The sequence below is a fragment of the Eptesicus fuscus genome, chromosome 4 (assembly GCF_027574615.1).
Source record: "Eptesicus fuscus isolate TK198812 chromosome 4, DD_ASM_mEF_20220401, whole genome shotgun sequence".
Classification (NCBI taxonomy): Eukaryota; Metazoa; Chordata; class Mammalia; order Chiroptera; family Vespertilionidae; genus Eptesicus; species Eptesicus fuscus.
Window position 1 is genome coordinate 66,599,719 of NC_072476.1, and position 24,038 is coordinate 66,623,756.

Below are 24,038 nucleotides of genomic sequence, written 5' to 3' on the forward strand. Positions count from 1 at the left end.
CCCCACTCGTTAGCAGCCCCAAGCTGCAGTCTCTGCCTGCACAGCTCCGTGAGACTATTCTTTGGTTCTACCTCCAGGTGCCACAGTCAGGATCTAAAATGAATACAGAGCTCCTCTCAGGCTTCCCTTCACTCAACAGTTTCGGTCCTGTACTTCCTATTATTCAGGGCCTGAAAATGGTTACTTGATATATTTCATCTAGTTTTGTATTTGTTTAGGGTAGCAGGACAAGGCCAATTCTAATTACTTCTTAATCAGAATTGAAGAAATTCATGAAGAAATATGAAAATATATAATTTTCCAAGTTCACAGAACTGTGCAAACCATAAGGTAATTATACTTAGATGATATGTTTAATATTTAATAAGTGAATAAGTGAATTATTCTGGATGAATACACAGGTATTCAATTTTCTACCCTGCCCCTTTTTCTAATTTATGAAATTCCTCTGTCCCATTTCTGCATTCATTATAGCTCAGGCAAGTAAAAAGTATCTGTCATCATATTTACTACTAAATTTTCTTGTTGCAAATGTTCCTTCAGTAGAAAGTATATAAGCTAATAAATTATTTTATAAGACTTTCTCATCTGATTCTGACTGTGTAAAGTAAACAAATATTTGTACTGATTGGAATGAGTTCCTGAAACCCTTTTTTAAATGATTGGAGATTTGCCCCACACATTCTTTCTCTTTTTCCAAAAACACTACTTAAATTTATTCTCTTAAAGCTATAGCCTTATATGAAAATTTCTTTTCATGTTATAATTGAGATTCACTTTGAGGTCTACATTTATAAACTATAATTTGCATACTTAGAGCGTTTCTGGGATGTGGACTTTCTATGAATATTTAAATGTATTATATAAAACCAGGCTCAATTTGTGTCCTATATTTGAAAATATAGCTATTTAAAGTACCTAAGCTCTCAAAAACATTTATATTTCTGGCTTTTTAGAAAGCAGCTGCACTATAAATGATATATATATATATATATATATATATATATATATATATAAATACATAACACAGATTTTTCAGGTATTGTCCCTATTTGTTGTAGGTTGTTTCCTTTAAAAAAACTTCCATCAGTACTATTTATTTTATTTATTAAAATAAATTTATTGTTGCAGCCTACAATCTCATGTGAAATTGCAAAATTCTGGCTCATTAACCCTTAGAATAAATCAATATGTTGTATCTTTTATTCAAAACACATTTTGGCATCTATACTGTTGAGATCTATGATTTCCCACAAACCAAATATACTTAGAAAACTGTCTAAGTCTCAGGGCTCTTTTAAAAGTGATATCAAATCTCTCCATATTTTACACAAAAATTCCTAGGGATCATTTTAATTTAAGAACATTTCTTAGGGGGAGGAAAAAAAGAACTGAGTTAAAGGAGACCCAGATTGAAGGTAAAATTTTAACTCATTTGGACAATCCCTTAGAGGAGCCATCCATTTTATGTTACAGTGGTTACACTAGAAATAACACTAAATGTGAAAGCTAAAACTTGCTTTAGTGAGTCAAGTGGATTTTTCAGAGATCTTTAATATTTGCAGGTCATTTATTTTTCAAGTAGAATATATAACATTTAGTTAAGTGGGAATTTCAAATGGGTGTTTGTCTGTCAACAATAGAAAAGGCAGGCCCTCTTCACCAAAACTCACCTATAAATGAGCCTGAAATAGGAACATTTACGGTTCATTTGCTTGAGTCTTAAAGATTATATCAATCTTTGTTTTTATTAATTTATCAGTAAAAAATACCTCTTGCCCAGCATGTGTTGCTCAGTAGTTGTGGTGAGCATCAACCTATGAACCAGGAGGTCACTGTTGATTCCTGGTCAGGGCACATGCCCAGGTTGCAGGCTCAATCTCCAGTGTGGGGAGTGCAGGAGGCAGCCGATCAATGATTCTCTCTCATCATTGATGTTTCTATCTCTCTTTCCCTCTTCCTTCTTCTCTGAAATCAATAAAAGTAATAATAATTTAAAAAATACCTATATTGGTGCTTTCCAATATGCATGATCATAAAGAAAAACTGTTGAACTCCAAATCCTATGTCCCACCCCCAAACCACTGGGTCATAAACTTAGAGCCAGGGCCCTGAGTAACTACTATTCCTTAAACTAGTGCCTTAGCTAAATATTATGACCAGAGATGTTTGAAGATTACTCTTATAAATATTCTTCCTGCTTGTTTCCTAGAACTTTAGTCATTTTTTTTTCTAAATTCCTGCCAGATTTATCATTCCCTCTACCCTCCAAGAAAATTCAAATTTTATAGCTTTCTAGTTCTTCCCTTACTTAAATACTTCAATAAGTAAGATGTTATAGTTCTTAGATATTTGTGTAATCATTTTTGCTTTTTGTTATTAATTGAGATCTCTGCCACCATCTCCTGAACCTTCTGAATGAATACACATGCACACACACAAACATATGTGTCTTTCATTGACTGATCAACTAAACTCTAGAATGTTCTCAGAAGTTATCAGATATTTTAATAGTTTGATTCGTTTTCTCTATCTTTTATGCACATATATGTCCTCTGTTTTGACAACTATTTGACCTTTCAATCAGCTGGAAAAAAACAATGATCCATTAAGAATCAGATCAACACCTCAGAGGGAAGGTAGGGGAGGGTGGGGGTAAGGGGAAGAGATCAACCAAAAGACTTGTATGCATGCATATAAGCATACCAATAAACAGAGACAGCAGGGGGGTAAGGGCATGTCTGGGAGTGGGGTGGGGGAGTAATAGGGGGATATGGACACATATATGATACCTTAATCAATAAAAAAATTTAAAGAAAAACAAATATTGTTAGACTGACAATCAGAAAAATATGGGTTATAATTTTATTTTTGTCTTGGTGTCCTCATCAAGTGAGGAAACTCAACCAGGTGATTTCTAAGGTCCTGTTAAATATAAACCTCTCTGAGTTACATGGACGATAGAACTGAAGCTGGCATTGCAGGTTTGATTTTGTGTTGTAACACCCGGAGAGACTATATTTGGAGAGGAATAAAAAAAGTGCAAAGTTGAAAAAAATAAAAAGAATCAGGTCAACATTCTTTTCCATTTAGACCTCATTTTTTTTTTCTTTTGCATTTGACAAATTTAGTTGAGCTCCACTGTGTTCCACATCTGTTGTAGCACTTGTGACATTGTCTCAGTAAATTAAATATTAATATTACATATGGAATGTTAAACATGTAATATTTAATCATTAAATTACTCAGTCTTCCATTAGTGTGAATTTCTTGAAAGCAAGACATATTTTATGAATTTTGGTTTACAATTATAAGAGAATTCATAAAACAGCTACAGAATCATGAAATGTTTACTAAATAAGGGAATGAGTTGAGTAGATTAAGGAGGCAAAAATCTGAGGTGCTAAAATGTAGACACTATTTTTAGGAGTCTATAAGCATTTTAAATTAATAATGGTCTTTTAGACTCTTGTATTAATTTTAAAATTCTAATTTTTTAAATTTTACTTTTGGGAAAAATACATTAATTTTATATACACCGCATGGAAAATACTTTCTGATTGTTCAGTTTATGATACTGTTTTGAACTCAACTGTTATTCAATAGCTTTTTTAAAAAAGGCCTCTGTTTTATATTGGTGGGTTTCACCTACTACTTTCGATTCAGGCATTCTGTTTTCCAAATCGTGCACCATTTGTTTAGGAGCAATTTCATATATTCAGTTTATTTACAAAGTGCTGCTTTAATGACAAATAGAGTAATCAGGGGTGAGACAAGCTGAGGAGGAATAGAATGATAGAAGAAAACATACGAGAAAGTGGAGTTTTCTAGCCACTGAAAGAGAGACTATCTAGAATGACATTGACCAGTGTTTCAGAATAGGATGAGGACAGATGATTATGTGTATGGCATAAATAAATATAAATCGATACTTCAAGAAACATAATTGTGAAGATGGAAGAGATCAGGTAGTAAATTAGAGGCAGAATTGAGGATTTTATTAATATTAAGAGAGGTTAGTTTGTTGTGTTGTTTTTCTTTGTTTTTAGGCATGCATGATTTGAATATATTTCTATACAAAGAGCAGGAAACAGGTGTCAAAGCAGGAAGTTAAAGATACACAGGTGAGAAGGAAAAACTAAAGGTACCAGGTTTTGGAGGAATGAAATGTGTTTGTGAAGGATTGGAGGCCAGGGAAGGAAATCATTTTTGAAAACATTGGACAAGAGATTTAAGGAGCAAAAGCAGTACAAAAAAAAACGCTTTTTACTCATCATCATATATCATAATTATTTTTGCTATATGATGAGGTAGATTGTGCTTGGGTCTGTTAGGATTACCAAATGTTTTATCTATAATTCAGCCAAACAAGAATCTAGTCAATGTGCCTATTTATGTTTTGATCCATATCTTTGGAGCTATTTTATTCTACTTAAAATTTAAAATCATTTCATATAGTCAGATTTTTAAGAATAACCACAAAAATTATTATCTGAAAGACATTTTACTGTATTATAAGGTGCCAAAGGGTTTGGAACCAATAAACTTGAGGCATAGACATCTATTAGTTGGAAGATACAATATCTGATCTTATCAAGAGAGTATAAAACTACTAGGAGAATAGGAAAGACCAGAGTAAAAAACAGATGGTCCAGACATACTCTGACACATATTCAGTAAATTAATGTTTTATCAAAGTTGCCAACATAATTTAAAGTTTAAGGAGATTTCTTTCCATTTTCATACCTGTATATCCCCAAAGAAAAAATGAACCTTGACCCCTACCTTATACCATATGCTATTATTTGAGATGGATCATAAGCAGAAATGTAAAGAATACAACTGTAATGGGCTTCTAAAAGAAACAGAAAATATATTTTTACAATCTTTCTTTTTTGTTTGATGTAATTCATTACTATACCCTTTGAGAGTTGTTATATCTAATCTTGCTGTGAAATCCATTTCATTTCATATAGATTTCTAATGTAATGTTACAGGAGAAAAGAGTTATTTTTATAAATATAGATACTTTATGAGATAATAAAATATGCATTTGTGTATAACAATAATTATATACAGGGTGTCCCCAAAAATGTATTATACTTTGAATAATTACAAAGTCATTGTTTATTAAAATACATTTCATTTTCAAAATGTAATAGAACCCCTAACTGGTTTGGCTCAGTGGATAGAGCATCGGCCTGTGGACTAAAAGGTCCCAGGTTCGTTTCCGGTCAAGGGCATGTACCTTGGTTGCAGGCACATCCCTAGTAGGAGGTGTGCAGGAGGCAGCTGATCAATGTTTCTCTCTCATCGATGTTTCTAACTCTCTATCCTTCTCCCTTCCTCTCTGTAAAAAATAGGTAAAATATATTTTTTTAAAAATATAATAGAAATCACCTGTTAAAGTGTATATATTTTTGTGACACCCTATATATTTACATATATATGTAAACTTTCATATATTATTTATATGTATGAAGCCCATATATGTACACATACACATATATGTATATGAAACTGTTAAATCAAGGAATCATTTATTTTTTAGAATCTAAAGTATGATAATTTGGAAGTGCAATAAAAATATATCAGTGATATCAATGGAATGAGCTCAGATAAAAAAAAACTCAATTGTAAATAGACATAAATTATTTCTTCATTTTTTCATTTATGTAAATGCATGTGAAAAAATACACTGGAGATCTTTACAGAGGGTCAACCATAAAACTGAATAAGAACTTAGTACATAAATTAAGGGTTGAGAAATGTTGGTGATTGAGCTACTCCTTTTATCTGAATGGAAGTCTCCCTTAGCTTTTTTTTATTGATCCATGATGTGTCTAAAAATGAATTTTGTTGTATATAGAATGGTTCATTAACTTTAGGGCTATTTTTTACAAAATCAAGAAATGTGTGTTCTATAATTTAAACTAAGTAATATTTATCTCCTTTCAGTGATCATTTAAAAGAAGTGTTATCTACTTGAATTATTTACAATAATGCACTGTGGTGAAATGATAGCTAAAAATCAAACAAAAAAACACTTCTCTTTAATTTCTGAGATTTATTTTCAAACTCCAGAATAAACTAACTTCCTCCCAGCTTTTCATTAACAAGCAAAATATAATGCTTTCATATGAAAGAAAAAAATTTTCCTTAGTGAAGAAAGTAAATATAGCAGTAGGTAATCTTTTAAATTAATTTTTGTATTAATCTTACATGGTATTTTGACAGGAGTACAAAGTTTATCAAGAAAAATAATGAAATTTTGAGATAAGATGACCCAATATGCAATAAATGCTGTGCTCTTTTTTGTTTAAATCACAAGAGTTATTCATATTAAAGGACTAAAACTCCACATGAAGAAAGGTGGAATGGAATCTTTCCTAATGATTTTAACCCCAAATTCAGGACATTCAGTCCTCTCCGAGAGCATCCCTCTCTCTAAACTAAAATTGAAGCTCAATCCAAAATTTGACATGTCGATTGAGATATATCAACAATCATATATAGAGCACTCACTCAAATAATTATATAGATCTCACTTTGGTGGTTTTTAAATCTTTAGGAAGTAGTAAGAGGTTCAAATAATAGATAAATGGTTTGAATTGTTTTCAACCCCAAGTGTGAATCACATCTTACTATTCTGTTACCTTTTACAGACCCTTTTTGTCTATGACTCCTAAATAGGAGGGTCCCTTTCTGTTTTGGTTATCTTTCTTTCTTTCTTTTTTTTTTTTTTTTTTTGTCCTTCAATCCTGACATAGCAGTCACTTAATAAATGTGTAATAAACAACCAAACCTTGACAACAAGAAAAGCAACATAAATATAACTTACTACATTCTCAGGAACACAAACATACACCATTGAGAGCTAACACAAATGGCTACCTAAGAATTAGTGAACAGAACTTAAAGGGGAAGGAGGAATTACCTAATGGCTAGCATCCTATGGAGATTAGCTAGTGGAGTTTTGACGTTTGATAGATATACAGACACATGAACATACATAGTACTTGGTGTAGTCTGTAAATTAATATTTATAAGGAAAGCCTGAAAGATTTATTCCACTTCTTCACAGATCTGACTGGATTTCACTACTTTATTCATTGTTCAGGCTTGTCTGAATATCACTCAATTACTCAAATGCTTTGTTTTTATCTGCCTCAGGTCCTCCCAACCTTAACTTAGATTAAAACCATAAAAAAGTCCATTTTTAAAGCTATGCATAGAAAACACTACATCACAACTGCTAATATACACTCCAAACAGAAAACATGCATATCTCCATTTGTCTTTCACCTCATTTATGTCAGCCTATATCTTACTGGCAAAAATTGCTTTCCAGTTCTAGACAATCTAATTTGACTGTGATGCTGTCTGGCATTTGAGTATTATAGTGTTTCTTGGGTTAAAGTAAAAGATTTGCAAAACCAGTCCAAAAACTTTATTATCAGGGCAGAGCATCAGTGCATTTCTTGAACATTCATCACAAACAGCACATATGAGAGCCAGAGAAGAATGAATCATCCTAGATTACCTATCTGGTACTTGAGAGGCCTACCACAAAACAGCAACAGCAGAGATTAACTTGCTGGATTTCCCAGGAAATTTACAGAGGCTGTTCCATGGAGAAATAGAAACCCCATTTGCAACATCCTTTACCTGTGAAAGGTGTCTTAAATCACAGGAAGTCTGGGCTTGAAAATTCTGTGAGGGTGCCCCATAGGTCAAGGTAATCGTGATAATCTTTCCAACAATCTCCATTTCACTGGATGTTTTTAATCTTCAAAAATGTATGTGAATTCAGATACAGAGTAGTTCGACATAGGAACAAAAATTTAAAACTGATGTTACCCAGGAGAGTTTCATAGTCCTGTAAAGATTATTCTGATAGGGACCCTAAATCTCATGTTTTTGCTCAGAGAAGTGAACTGTGAACTGAGTTATGTGTGCATCCTCTTTCTAGCCACCAATTTCCTGCAATCACTACTACCAAGTTGGTCTTTCCAGACATCGAACCATTAATCCATGTGGCCTCTAGGTTTATACAGTAGAACTCTCGACTGATTAAAATGTCAGCCTTTGTCTATGCTGGTCATCCTTTCCATTTCTACTTTAGTGACTTCACTCATGGCCATCCTACATTGACCTTGGAAGAATCCAAAGCAGCTAGCTACTCTTCAGGAAAAGATTTTGGTGCTTCTCTTTCCATGTAAGCAGAATAGGCACCAAAACCATAACATTCCTCCTCTGTCTGCCAGGGATATGTCTTTGCATCTAACATTCTCATTTGAGACCTTCATTTGGATGAAGGCACCAAGAACTCTGGATAAAACAATATTTAAACTAATCTTAAAATCCACATTTAATACATTAAACTAAGGTTAAAAGGTTATCTAGAGTTAGGAAACCAAACATTTTCATACTCATCATTTGCACTCTGTTGAGATTTAGAACAGGGTATTCAAATAATTTATAATTTAACATGAAGCATAGACTTATATATGATACATAATATATGTTATATATATTACAATATATATTTCCTCAAGTATCAAAAGCATCTGGGGAGAGCACTGTTTACAAAAAAATATATAATGGGTATAATTTCATTTTAGTTTGTTTGTTTGTTTGTTTAGAACCTCAAATAGAGAGGTGATTAAACAGACCCCATATCAATCACTATAATGGTCATGGTGGAAGAGGCCACCATGATCCACTGGATTCTGCCACGCTGGCTGCCAGCACTAATTTAAGAATCCCTCCTATTCCATCCCATTATGTGTGCCCCCTTTGTTATGTTATTCTCCTCTTGCTTATTCTGGGTCTTAGACTGTTCACTTTCCTTTCTCACTAAGACTAAGTATTCCATTCAGAATGGAAAATGCAACACATTTGCATTAGCAGACTTCATAGCTTATTGATGTCATTTCCCTTAAGCATGTCCATGATTATCTATATCGAAGAAGTATATTTTTGGATAGAAGATTTATAGATTATTAAAATACTAGGGGCCCGGTGCATGAAATTCGTGCACTGGGGATGGGGGGGGTTCCGTAGCCCATCCTGTCCACTCTCACATACTGGGAGCCCTCAGGGGATGTCCTACTGATGGCTTAGGCCTGCTCCCCACGGGGAGCGTGCCTAAGCCGCAGTCTGGCTTCCCTTTGTGGAAGGCAACTGGCTGATCAGGGTAAGACACCAGCCCTATCACCCCACTGCTGCAGCCACGGCCAGTCACCACAGCCACCAAGGTGTTTTCATCAACATGGACTCCAGTCCCTTCACCAAGAAAAAATGACAATTTTCTTTAGGCATTTTCAAGATGTGTCTTTCATAGGATATGCATTTCTTTCTTTCTTTCTTTTTTATCCTCACCTGAGGTTATGTTTCCATTGACTTTTAGAGAATGTGGAAGAGAAAGGGAAAGACAGAGAGAAACATCAAAGTGAGAGGAACTCTTTGATTGGTTGCCTCCTGCATGAGCCCTGATCTGGGCCCCCGCCAGGGAGGAGCCTGCAACCTAGGTACATGCCCTTGATCAGAATTGAACCCAGACCCTGCTGTCTGCAGGCCGAGGCATTATCCACTGAGTTAAACCAGCTAGGGCAGGATATGACATTTCTTAGCCCTCCAGCAGCGGACCTTCGTTTTTTTCTCCAGAAGTGTGGTGGAAAAACCCTAGATCACCCTTTTGGATTCTTATTACCCAAGTTACTAAGAATATTACCAGTGGCATACAGGAAGCTTAGCCAATGTGCAGTCAGAAAAGGTGTTTCCTCTATAGTTCACACCAATCACGGGCTGGGCCCTGCCCAGGCCTGAAGCCTCTGGCTGAAGCTGTAGGTCTGGGCAAGGGCCCTCCAGCTCCCTCTAATCGTAGGCTCCGCCCCTGCCCAGGCCTGCCCAGGCCAAAAGCCTCTAGGGTAGGAGCGGAGCCCCAGCTCCCTGCCATCGATTACAGGGGGTTCCACTCGTGCCCAGGCGATTGATTGCAGGGGGTCTGCTCCTGCACCAGGCCGAAAACCTCCGGATTTCGCCTGGAGCAGGAGCGGACCCCAGCTCTCTGCAATCGATCTCAGAGGGTCTGCTCCGGCACCAGGCCGATTGATTGCAGGGTGTCCGCTTTCGGCCTTGTGCAGGAGCAGAGCCCCAGCTCCCTGCAATCGATCGCTGGGGGTCCACTCCTGCTCCAGGCCAAAGAGGCTTTCGGCTTGGAGCAACAGTGGACCCCCAGCTCCCTGCAATTGATCGCAGGGTGTCCGCTCCTGCTCCAGGCCTTACTTCACAGTGACCTGGGTGCCCGGATGTTCCTGGGACACAGGCGCTGGGTGCCTATGTATGCAAATTAACCACCATCTTTTTTTGGGTTAATTTGCATAGTCACTCTGATTGGCTATGGGCATAGCGAAGGCACGGTCAATTTACATGTTTGTCTATTATTAGGTAAGTTTTTCTCCATTTATCTAACTACATTTTTGTCATATTATTTATACTTTAAACATTCACAACATTAAACTGGATAGTAATTAGTCTTGATGAAATTTGGGCAATTCAGTTCTTCTCTTTCATTTAAGAATACTTGTTCCTGGGTGTTTCTGAAAGGACGAACTATTAAAAAATCAGACTTATACCAAGTTGAACAGATATTGCTGAGCTCTGTCTAGGAGTCTTGGGCTTGTAAAGCAGCTCTCTTAGAGGTTTTAACATCCAAAGGTACCAGCAAAATGAAATAGGGAATACGTAGTATTGTAAAAGTGAGATTTCCAAAGAAATATGAAATTCCTTATCCCACATTGAAGATCTATATTATATTAGCTTCAATATCATCGCTATTTCCATTTCAGTTACTTCTGACTGCTTTGGAGCTTGGAGGCCAATAGTTGGCTCCTTTACCTATTCTGATGCCAAAATTAACTATTTCTCTATGCCTCCAGAGATATTATCTTTCCTGTTCTCTAAACTGTGCTTAATCTAGAATTACATAAAACTCACATGAGATGGTTTATATGTTTATTTTGTAACACATAAGTTGAATCCCCATTATATGAGAGATGGGCTAGACATATTGGAGGTAAAGACAAATATTTTATATAATAGTAATATTTAAATATACTAGTACTTTATATTTTAAAAAGAAAAGAAATAGTTTTATAAAAGAATCCTATATAATAAAAGGCTAATAAGCAAATCGACCAAACGGCTGAACGACCGGTTGCTATGATGGGCACTGACCACCAGGGGAAAGATGCTCATAATAATCTGGCCACTCAGTGTGTGTGTGTGTGTGTGTGTGTGTGTGTATTAGAGGCCTTGCAGATGCTCAATGCAGGAGATGCCCCCGGTGGTCATGCACTCCCACAGGGGAAGCAGCACTCAGCCAGAAGCTGGGCTACCCAGTGGCAGTGGCGGGAGCCTCTCCCGCCTCCGCGGCAGCCCTAAGGATGTCTGACTGACAGTTTAGGTGGGGAGCAGGCCTAAGCCATCAGTGGGACATCCCCCAAGGGCTCCTGGACAGTGAGAGGGTGCAGGCCGGGCGGAGGAACTCCCCCGCCCCCGTACATGAATTTTGTGCACCAGGCCTCTAGTATATATGTTGAAATTGTAATCTAAAATTTGTAATTTTTCATCTAAGTAGCTATAGGCCTATTTAGACTATTTTGTCTTGTGTGAGTTTTGGCAATTGGTCCATTGCATTTAGGTATCAAATTTGTGGTCATAGAGTTGATCATAGTATTTATTATTTAGTCTCTTAAAGTCAATGGGATCTATGGTCATGCCCCCTCTTTCATTTCTGATATTAGTAATTTGCGTGATATCTTTTTTCCTGTAGTGTGAGTAAAGGCTTTGATTCTTTGATCTTTTCAAAGAATAAATTTTAGGTTTTATTGATTTTTCTATTGATTTCCTGTTCTTGATTTCAGTGATTTCTGCTCTAATTCTTATCATTTCTCTTCTCCTACCCCTTCCCCCCCCCCCCAGTTTTCTAAGGTGGAAGTTATACAGTAAACCTGCCATTAAACACTGCTTTTACTACATCCCACAAATTGTGATAACTATATTTTTATTTTCATTTAGTTCAAAATATTTTGAAATTTCTTTTGAGATTTCTCTTTTGACCCATGTACTAAGCAGAAGTTGATAGTAATAAAATAAATCTATGGAATAATATTACTTGGTTAACTTTTTTCTCTGTATGCTTCAAAAGGAAAAAAAAAATGTTCTGTCTATAAATCACCTCTACTAATGTTTTTTTGTTGTTGAAAACTAAACTATGCATTTCTTTTACATATTTATTTGTAATGTTTCCATATTGTATTTCTTTCTTCCTCATTTGTTTTTTTTAAGGACTTTACATTTCCCTAGTTTTTAATAACTCTAATAATTAGAATAAATGGCTCTAATCCATACTTCATTAATGGCATATCAGTGTATTCCCAAAATTTTAAAATCTTCTTGTATTTCTTAGAGATCATTTTGCCATAGCTGGTTTTGCTCAGTGGTTAGAGCTTCAGCCAGAGGACTAAAGAGTCCTGAGTTCAATTTTGATCAAAGGCATGTACCTCAGTTGCAGACTATATCTTGAGCTCTGGTAGGGAAACACATAGCAACCAATGTATCTCTCTCACATCAATGTTTCTCTCTCTCTCTGTCCCTCTCCCTTCCAATCTCTCTAAAAAAACAATAGAAAAATATCCTCGGGTGAGAATTAACAACAACAACAACAACAACAAAAAGTTATCTTTATTTTATTTTAATATATTTTGTGTTTTTTTAGCTCTTTAGTACATAAATGCATTTCTTCCATGTCTCTTCTCTCTACTATCATGCTAATGTAACATGCTGCATGCACAGAAAGAAATACACCTTGTTATAGTAGTCTGTTCAAGTATTCTGTGAACTAAAATAGCCTGCTAGGATCCACCCAATTCATATGTTTATAAATAAGCATATTCTAAAGGGATTTTTTTTTGGTCTTAGTGTCTTTATAAAAATGCTCCCCAATTAGCATCAAATGAGTAGAACACAGTAAAATGAGCTTTCTAAACGTCCTGCTCCATGACACATGATTTCCAGTATCAGTGGGAAGCTTCTTTTCCTGATTGAACTCATGATTAACTTGAATGGGGAGATTAAAAGGGATGTTGAGATGGTATTCTTGCAGGGTCTGAGGATCAGAAGCCATGCATTCTGAATATACTGCTTTTCTTAGAACTTAGCTCTTGGACTTTACTTTTGCAGTTTCTCAACGTTTTATTTTTTTTAAAACAGAATCTTTAATTTCTCTGAAAATGTTGCTTTCTGTAAAAAAAAAAAAGAAGTTGCAAATATCGTCTGCTTTCTTTCCTTGTTAAATGGTTGAAGAGTACTGGTCCTCTGTATATTTAAATAGAAGCTCTTGGGGCCTCTATTTTACTTGCAGCATTTACTCTGACACATTTTGGTTTGGGGTTACAAATGGGACATTGTAAATCCCTTTTGAATTACCTAAAGGACTAGACTTGCTATTAACAGAAAGGCACTTAATGCCTCTAATGTTTAATCATTTTCTCAGAAACAAAGGTGATAAGCGTTAGCATTTAATTATCTCTTTTCCCATATTGTTAAAGTTACATTTAAACAGCTTTATTTATACACATTTAACTCATTGCTTCATCTGCCAAATGCTTCTATAACTAGTTCACTTCAAATTTTACCACTTTTTATTTAAACCTTTTTTCCAAATTTGAATGAATCTAAAGCTGTGGTTTTCTAACTTGACATTTTACTTTTCTAGCAAGTGCTTGGATAAAGTAAATGATGCTCTATCTGGAGGCCCATTTTGGAAATACACCTCTGGAAAAAGAGCCAAAACAGTTCTCTTCTTTGAAGATAAAAACATCTCTGCCAACATGAAATTAAAGAGTGGTTATTATTTTTACTGTGTTGTTAAACTTACTCTCCATAAACTGTAAATATTCATAGGCTCTTGGAGTTTTACAAAATCTTATGTTTCATGTTTTCTCATTTATTTGTTTTGCTTAAGAGAGCTAGAATGTCTTCAGTAGCCACTTATATAGCTGAGCTTAAGATCAAGGTTTCTTGGCTCTGAGTTCATTGGTCTTTCCTCCTATAGATTTTTCTTTATAGTTAGTATGTAATATCAATATATAAAATGCCAATTTTAATTTCTATGATCCCTTGATTTCCTAGACTCATAGAATGCAGTTTACAGTAGAGTCTGTTTAGGCAAAGTCACAACAAAGCTTATCATAAATCTTATGCTTTCTTGGAATGAAAAAATTAGGGACTTTTATTAAAATAGTTTTATATAGGCTTTACACTGGAAATAGAAGGTCACAGAAAAAAAAAATGTCATTGTGCAGGGAGTAGGGAAACTATATTACAAATTGTCTGTGAGAGATTTTGAGTGATTAAATCCATTTCCTCTGGGCAGTTTTACTTTTAGACTCTGCTCTGGGACACTAGCATCACAGGTATTTAAATGCCTCAAAGAAACCCAGAAACACTTCACAACTTTTCTTGCCCTGTAACTTTAGCACAAGACAACAGTATGCAAATGAGGTGAAGATGTGCAGGTTGTGCCGCTGCCAGAGTAGGAGATGGACACTGCTTCAGAGTGTAGGGAGGGCAGAAATAGGAGAAGTGCATAGATAAAAGACAAATTAACTTGTCCAATTCCTCCTTTCAGAGAGTGTGAATGCAGTAGTATCTTCCATTAAAGAAGTGTCATTTTCTAGTAGTGCCATGTCCATTTTTCTTGCCTTTCTTTTATGGTTCTGGAGGAACAACAAATCAATGCACATTCTCAGTGGCAGCATACAATGGCTAAGGAATGTTTGGTATTGTTGAGTAATTTGTATTATTCTTAAATTTGTATATATGTAGGTAGTTTTAACATGCATGAAGAATGATACCAATCTTTACATTGGTAACTAGATGAATGTTGAACACTGGAAATGAAAACCAATTTGTATCTGATAAAATTAAATTTAATTTTAACCAACTGAAAAAACTCAGAACTATTTAAATAATTTAAAATATTATTAACCACAATTTATGACAATGTCATTGACTTTGTGACATTTTGGCTCCAAATCTAGAAGCATATTTTACATGTATGTATGTGCCATGTATAAGCATTTAGTTTAAACTTTCTCTTAGGAGTCATGGCCTCAGTTGTGCATATACATGATAATATTTTCTGGAACAATTCATAGATTGAATACAATGCAATATGAACCAGTCCAAAGGTGAAATATCTTAATGAATAAAACACATGTAAAACTTGACCTTACAGACACTCTCATTCACAAAATATGCTTTTAAAGCAACTTAAGTTTATCAAATGGCATAAGAAAAGTTACAGAAATGACAGATGATAAATAAGAGCAAATTATGGTTCTGTAACTGGGAAATTATGCTCCTTATTAATTTACTAGAGGCCTGATGCACGAAATTCATGCATGGGTAGTGTCTCTAGGCCTGGCCGGCGATCAGGGCCGATCTGTGGGGTGACTGGTGGGGCGATCGGGGGGAGAGGGGGTGGCCCTGCTGGCACCCACCTTGGCTGACCTGGAACCTGCGGGCTAGGGGCAGCTCCTGCATTGAGCGTCTGCCCCCTGGTGGTCAGTGTGCATCATAACGACAGATCATTCGTCATTCCACCGTTCAGTCAATTTGCATATTGGACTTTTGTTATATAGGATGCTAATTTTTATTCTATTCACACCCATAGTCATTGGATGTGAACTTCTACTTGCTATTAATATTAGTAAAAACTTATATGAACAGAGAGCTATTTTTGACAACTGTACTTAAAATAATTATAAAATGTTTCATAAATTAGATTGTTTTAGAAAAATATAATACATGACAATTTTCCTTCCAATATAAGGAGAACAGAGCAAGGGCACAAACATGTGTGACTGTATTAGAGAAAATTCTTATATGAGTAATGCTAAAATTAATTACTATATACACAAATCATTTTGCCATTATATATTATTAAGAAAAATCCAGTTGAGTTCCTCTCTATAGGCTAGTGCTACTCTCAGTAGTTCACTTTTGACACTTTTGGCCACCAAATGTGTGATTTTTCCACACTAAGCCATTTTTCCAACTCTGAACACCAGCTGGGTCAATTCAGTTCACTTCTGACATTGTCTACCTGGGGAGAGATCAGATCCCACAGCTTAAGGGATCCCACAAGACTGTCCCCACCACTTTGGATGCCAATTACAAGTCCAGATTGTCACCTGTACTTCTGGTGGACTGTTCCCATATTCCATAATATACAAGCTTATTATAAAAGGATATAATTCAGAAATAGCCAGATGAAAGAGATTGGACCTCTCATGTCCTCTCTGGGAACACTAAATACCCAAATAATTCTTTCACATATTCACCAACCCAGGGTTCTCTAAACCCTGTCCGTAAGGGATTTTTATGGAGGTTTTATTAAGTAGGCATGATTGAGTGAATCACTGGCCATTGGTGAGCAAGTTAATCTCCAGCTCCTCTCTCCTTCCCAATTGTGAGAGGTGGTGCTGAAAGTGCCAACCCTCTAATCAAAAGGGAGGTTCCCCTGACAATCAGCCCCCATCCTTAGGGGGTATCTAAAATTCACCTCATTAGTGTAAATTCAGGTGTGGTGGAAAGGGGCTTGATATGAATATAAAGGACACCTTTAAGGCTCTTATCATTTAGGAAATTCCAAGGGTTTTAGGAAGTCTGGCCAGGAAAGGGATGAAAGTCATATATGTATTTGTTATTATAAATCATATCACATATATTAAGGCATATTCCTGGCTGAAGAGAAATTTGAATGAAGTGATTAACATATTGCATTTTAAAATTTTCTTTATAATGTCCCAGCATTAAAGTTTGAAAGAAGAGGTTCAGAAATAACATATGGTTCTTTAAGCAACATCAACATCATTGGAAAATATTAAAATGTTTTCTTTAATAATGAATTTATCATATAGGAGCTCATTACAATGTTTACACCTTATAATGTTTGACAATCTTGTAGGACTGAGCCCTTAACATCCATTATAAAATGAATGGCTTTTTCCAAATGCCACTTTTATATTACTTTCAGTTGCAGTTTTCAGTAGAGCATAGTTTTGCCATACTGAAATTAACATTTAAAAACTATTTAATAACTAGTCACTCAGGAAAGTTTTCATTATGTGATATTATCTTCAACAAAGCATGAGTTACATGAAAATCTTAATTATCACAACAAAATTTTAATTTTTTTCCAAAATTAATGCAAAGACACCTAAATTTAATGGAAATATAAAACCATAATATGAATTATTAATTTTATTACTCACCCAGACCCCAACAGAATACCCACACATGTGCAGTAATCATTAAATTCAAATGTTTAGAATATTTTATCAAGTTTAATTTACATTAAAGTCATAAGTTTTAGATTATTTTAGTATTTCTAGATTGTCTAGGAAGGAGAATAAAACATGATTTACTTAAAATTTGTGGCTTAATTAATAACTCTTAAAGACTTAGATATATGTCTAAGGCCCTGCAAATACTAACAGTAAACCCTCCCTTATGTCTCAGTTGCTTCAGTAAGAGTAGTGAGTTCAATAATCTCCAACTTTATTACACATGTGTTGCTATGTTGAGCAAGACAAGAGAATTACCACTGGCCTGTCCTGGAGAGGCCAGCAGACTCTCAGGACCTCAAGGCTCCGATGGACTTAGTAGTTTTTGTTAGTGCCAACTGTACAATAGTGGCTCAGCTCTCATAATCTTGTACATTTCTGCTTCTTCAAAACAGCTTTTACTACAACTGTCTTCCTCCTTGACAACCATTTAACTAATTGGAAAAAAAATCAAAATTGCAGGTAACATTTTTTTCCCCCTGGAAAGATTATGGTAAATACCCTGATTTTTCTGTCTTAGCATTATCTTTTTATCTACATTTGAATAATCTCTAAATATTTTTAAATCTTTTAAGTATTCGCAAATAATTTGTGTTTAAGTTATTTCAGGCTCAATAAACAAACACAGCTTTAGATTCCTGCCCTATACTGTGCCTGCTGATAATAACTATATGTAGAACAGAATATGATTTCACTTAAGTATTTTATTAGAAGTAGTAATAACAAATATGGACCTTTGCAGCTCAGTGATAAATAAAAGGACCTAAATGGGGTGTTTTCTACCAGAGACTGAAGCTCATTCTTCAGCTTTCCAAATAATCAATGAGATTTCCTTTCTCCAGACTTACTGAATTCTCCTGGGATATATTTGCATAGTTTTACTATCAAATGAATTGCAGGGATAAGCCATTTTCTTTGGGAATGTCAATAAAGAAATAAGAAACTTCTTATTGTGGAATAGCTTCAGGACTCTTGATGCAAATGAAATTCTCTGATTTGCTGCCAAGAATAGCATCCCCAAATTACTACCCACTGAAAGAATCCCGTAGTTGTGTTTTTGTTTTTATTGTCTCCATTTTTAATAGCATTGATATATTATAAATATATATTTTTCTTTGAGATTATTGAATGTTCTGAGGATAGATATCTCTTAAACTTCAGTCTTCATGTTTGTAAATGTTCTATGGAGACCAAAAAGACACTTGCTATTGATGTCTTATTGCTCAATAATGAAGCAGAGAAAATGCTTTTTCATGGGTATTACAAAAACAAAATGGGCTCATACAAAATAAATCAAGAAACAGTTCTACTGGTGTTGGTAAATCTCACATACAAAAGAAAAATTGTAGATTTATTTTTTCCTCAGAGAATTGGAACATTTCATTAATCGATTTTGAAAATGAGTAAATCTGTATTGGTACTGCAACACTGATGGATGTAATCATTTACTAAAATGACACTTACATTAACAGTTAGGCTCACTAAAGAATCATATTAAAAAAGATGTAAAAGAGAAAAATGACATTTAAAAAGATGAATTCACATCTCACTTTATTTAATTACAATAAACTATATCACAAAGACCGCCAGGCTCTCAACATCAGAGCAATTATCATCTAAAAATCTAAAATTCTGCTTTGCATACTGCCTAGGAGAGAACTTCTGGAGTGGAATATAGTCTTCTTCCAGTGAGTTCTTTCTATGAACTCAGATAGAGTCTTATTTATGGCCTTATTATTCCATGTTTGGCCTGAAGCAACCTCCTAGAGAACAATTTCAGCTGATTTCTTTTTTCTATCATGCTCAAAAAGAGAATGAAAGTTTCTTTTAAAATAATGCAAATTATTGGAGACCTGCGGGTTTTTTAGCCCAGACAAAATTAGGCCTGGCCTAAAATGAATTATAAGTTATAAAAGTTATCATAACAACTGATATTATGATTCAGGAATATTTTTTCAAGTTATCAGTTTCTTTGCTGACACATCATCCTTCAATATTTTATATGAAGTTAAACTAATTATATAACAATCAGCATTTTCCCCAAAGCCCTTGTCAGGATCATGTTGTTGTTGCTTTATCGTTGATTGTCCCGTCCAATAAAATGTAAGCTCACTGTCTGGTATTCATACCAAGCTCATGGCACTGGGCACAATGACTGGCAGTGATTTAGTGAATAAAGAAGTAAACGAGCAGGCTTGTTAAAACTTGAGCCACGATATTTTCCTTAATTTTCATCACTTTCATTATACTAAGATTTAAAGCTATGTTTTGCTTTGAGGGAATGAATCCATAATTTATGTTTGACACTATTCCTAGATCTTATATGCTTTTTGTCTCAATATTTACAATTGGGTTGTTTCAAGGCTTAGACATTTCATGCGGGGGAATTCGCTCTGGTATGGCAAGATAATGATACCACATGCGGAGTGTGAATTTCTCCTACTTACCAAGACAGTGTCTCCTTTCATATCGATGAAAGCAGGTGAAAATATTAGAAATGTTTATATTTTTTCATAGAGTTTAGAAGAATGGGAATTTAGAATTTTTTATTTATTTATTGACTGAAGCTATTATGTTTCACACAAATGAAGCATAAATGACATTAATCAATAATGACAGTACATCCTCACCCAGTAAGAGGATCTTCCACATGAGGAGTTTTCTCTGACTCTTGAGATATTCTGCTGTACTCAGTTAGCTCCTCCAATTCGTTTGATAAACTTCACCTTATCCTTGGATCAGGCTACACCATTCAATAGCTTTAGTTTTGGATTGCACCATTTGAGCCTTTTTTGATAAAAGCAATTAGTATCAAATTGAGTTCTGATTTTATGCTACCAACCAACACTGAAAAACATGGGAATAGTAAAAGCTATAAACTTGTAATTTGGTCTGTTTTGTAGATGCTGTTGAGAATATCCTGCAGTGTATTGTACAATGTCTTTTTTTGAAGAAGGCCCTCAGGGGAAATTTTTGCTCCCATACTTTAGAGAATGCTCATTTTTAGTAGCTATTTGCTTTCTATTCTTTGGACTTAGAATCATGCAACTGACTGCGTTTTCTTCTCTATTTTTTTATCTAAGAGTCTTTTTATCTCCTGGATATTGGGAATTTTGCAATTGTCTGTCTTTCTCTGCTTTGCATTCAGGAAGCTTAAAATCAAACTTTAAAAAACTTTTTTTTTTTTAAAGAATCAGGCACTTGACATAAAAATGTAAATAAAACATAGGGAGCAAATTTGCTGAAAAACTAAACTGTATCAAATTATCAAGAACATGTTTTTAAAATTCCTATTTCAAACTTGAAATTTGATTAATTTCAGCTTCCCTGGAGATAATTAGAAAGGTTAATAAAAATTTGACAGACTGTTTTTGATAATTCCTTACATTAATTTTCTTCCAGAGAAGGATTTTATGACAGGGAACTCTGAAAACAATATTGATAATGAAAGAAAATTCAAAGCAAAGTGTGGTGTTTAAAACTATACTTTCTTTGACCCTACCTTTCTAACACTAATTGACAAGAATTAAATCTAATTTACTAGCAATTATAACCTCCTCTCACATACTTACAGCCATTTTTTAAAATATTCCATTTGCAAATAGATTTTAATGCAAAATATGTGCTGTAAAACATGCTTTAATAAAAGTGAAACCTCTGTGTGTCCATAATGGAGGTCATTGCTTCTAAGAAAATCTTTATATTTTTAATCTTCCAATGTGAGTCTGTGCAAGCTATCTTGATTAGTGCTAGTACTTATTAATAAATTGAGTTGCCTCATGTTATAATTCAGATTTCTTGTATCTTTATATATTTATTTTCTGTAGAACAAAGATAAACTTTTCTTTTAAAGTAAGAGAAAGCCCACACCATACTTTTTGTAATCTTTGATTTCTTACTTTTGGTGCACAGTGTATCTTCAGAATTCAGTTACTTACAAAGTGGTCTAGGGAAAGGAAGTGATATTACAAAAAGGAAATAAAGCTGGGCACCTGAGTAAAGGGTGCAAAGAAGCTCACACTTCCTAGAACGCTTCCTTTCCCATAGTCTCAGAATGCAAATTTGAAGAATCCAAATTTTGTCTCTTCATGATTCAGTTATTCCCTTAAGAAATATTTGAAGCCATCCTTTACCTCTATTAGCAAGTCATTAGAGGGAACTTATCACTCCCATGCCTTTAGATAATAAGCCACAGGCCACTTAAAGGTACTACTGAGAGAAGTGTAGCATTAGAATATCTAGTCACAGATGGTAAATGACATTCTCACTGTCTACTGCATCTGAGATATGGAGATTAAATTTCTCTCTCACATTTGTCTCCACATCTTTTAAACCATTTTTTGTTTTGTTTTGTTTTGTTCTATGAAGTCTATTTTTTCTGCAATATTTTAAGTTTGAGTTTCTGATGAGATTGATACTTTCTCATTTTCTGGGGAGGAAGTGTGATAGATGACCGTTGTAAATGAACACTCATGCTGTTATTGTCTGCAGTTCATAGTAGTCGTGTTCGATTAAACAGCATTCTGTCGTGGGCTCCTTATTAATTATGGTGCATCCTGCTGCCATGCTGATTCTGCCTTTCTGGCGACTTCACTATGGAGAAGCACAGCTCCATTCAGAGAGGCCCATCGCTATGCAAGTAGTTCATTCACTCCTGCCTGCCTCCCGTTTTCCATGACAAGCTGAAGAACCTTCCCTAGCTAACTTTACAGAGAGATAATAAAGTTTTATTTCCCTTTCACAACATTTCAAGGGCAGTTTATCATGTTCTTTCCTTCTAAACAGAATTTGAACAGAAGCAGAGAGACACAGAACCAAATTCCAAAATTCCACCATTGTGCATGTCCTTTGGTTGTAAATATCTTTGGAAGGGGTACATATCTGGGTGATTTAGTAAATGCGTTTGATTCAGTCTGCATGTCTGTGCTGTGCTACAATAATAGACAACCTCTACAATCTTAGTGACCAAGCACCACAAAAACTGGGTTTATCTCTCACGGTACAAGTCTGATGTGGCAGAGGGCTTTGTACATTCAGGTTTAATGCATTCCATGACTGCTGTAACTGGAAAAAGGAAGACATTGGATTCTACACATTGCATTCAAAATTCCTTTGAGAAGTGGCACCTGATACTGCTCATAATTGGTCAGCCAAAGTGAGTCCCAGTGTTGGCAGCAAAGCATTACTGGTCTCATAGTAAATGCCATTTTTAGGCTTTTAAAACCATAGCTTTCTTAGGAAACACAGTGCAGTAGTCCCCCCTTGTCCACGGTTTTGCTTTCCATGGTTTCATTTACCTGTGGTCAATCACAGTCTGAAAATATTAACTGAAAAATTCCAGAAATAAGCAATTCATGTCTTATAAATTGCATGCCATTCTAAGTAGAGTGATGAAAGCTTGTGCCACCCCACACTGTCTGACTAACAGGAATCATCCCTTTGTCCAGAATATACATACCAGCCCATTAGTTGCTCAGTAGCAGTCTTGGTTTTCAGGTCGACTGTCTCAGTATCATAGTGCTTGTGTGTGTTCAAGTAACCCTTATTTTACTAAATAATGTCCCCAAAGTGCAAGAGTAGTGATGCTGGGTATTTGGATAAGCCATGGAGAAACCTTAAAGTGTTTCCTTTAAATAAAACAGTGAAAGTTCTGGACTTAATAAGGAAAGAAAAAAAATGTATGCTAAGGTTGCTAAGATCCACAGTAAGAACAAATCTTCTACCAGTGAAATTGTGAAGTAAAAAAAAAAATGTTTGTTAGTTTTGCTGTTATACCTCAGCCTGCAAAACTTATGGTTACAGTGAGTGATAAGTGATGAAAATGGAAAAGGCATTTAGTTTATAGGTGGAAGAATGAACAGACAAAGGCCATATTCACATAACTTTTATTTCATTATATTGTTATATTTACTCTATTTTATTATTAGCTATTGTTAATCTCTTGGCCTAATTTATAAATTAAATCTTATTGTAAATATGTATGTGTAGAAAAAACATAGTCTACACAGGGATTGATACTATTTGTGGTTTAGGCATCCACTGGGGGTCTTGGAACATATCTCCCGGGAATAAGAGCAACTACTATAAATTGTGGATGATGAAATGGTTGAGAATTACTGACTGCAACTTAAGATTTGTGGTTCCCTAGGAACAAGGGCTCTGTGTCTTACATCTCTCTCTGTCTCCAGTTGCTAAGTTACAGTTGACAAAATTGTTGTAGACCATAAAAAAGCAAAGAGTGAGAACTAAATGGCCTAAGTTTTTAGTTCCTGCCAGACTATTATTTGCTAAGTAACTATAAGAAATAGCTATTGCTTTAGCCTAGTTAGCATCCATTTTTCCTTCTTGTAACAGTGCCATAATCCCCCATTTACAACTCTTAGACAACTTCAACCATTTAGTCTATGATATTCCATTGGGATTCCATCTTCTGGCTTCTGGGGTAACACATATCTAAACATAACCCACCCCTGGGATCACAGTGCTTATTTCAGAAAAGGTGCATGTTCAACATTTTCCATGGGAGAGTTTTTTGAACCAGTGGCAAAGAAACTCTATTTTTATCTGATCGCTGCTGAAAGGAGGTGATACAAATCTAAAGCATTTGGGTCTATATTG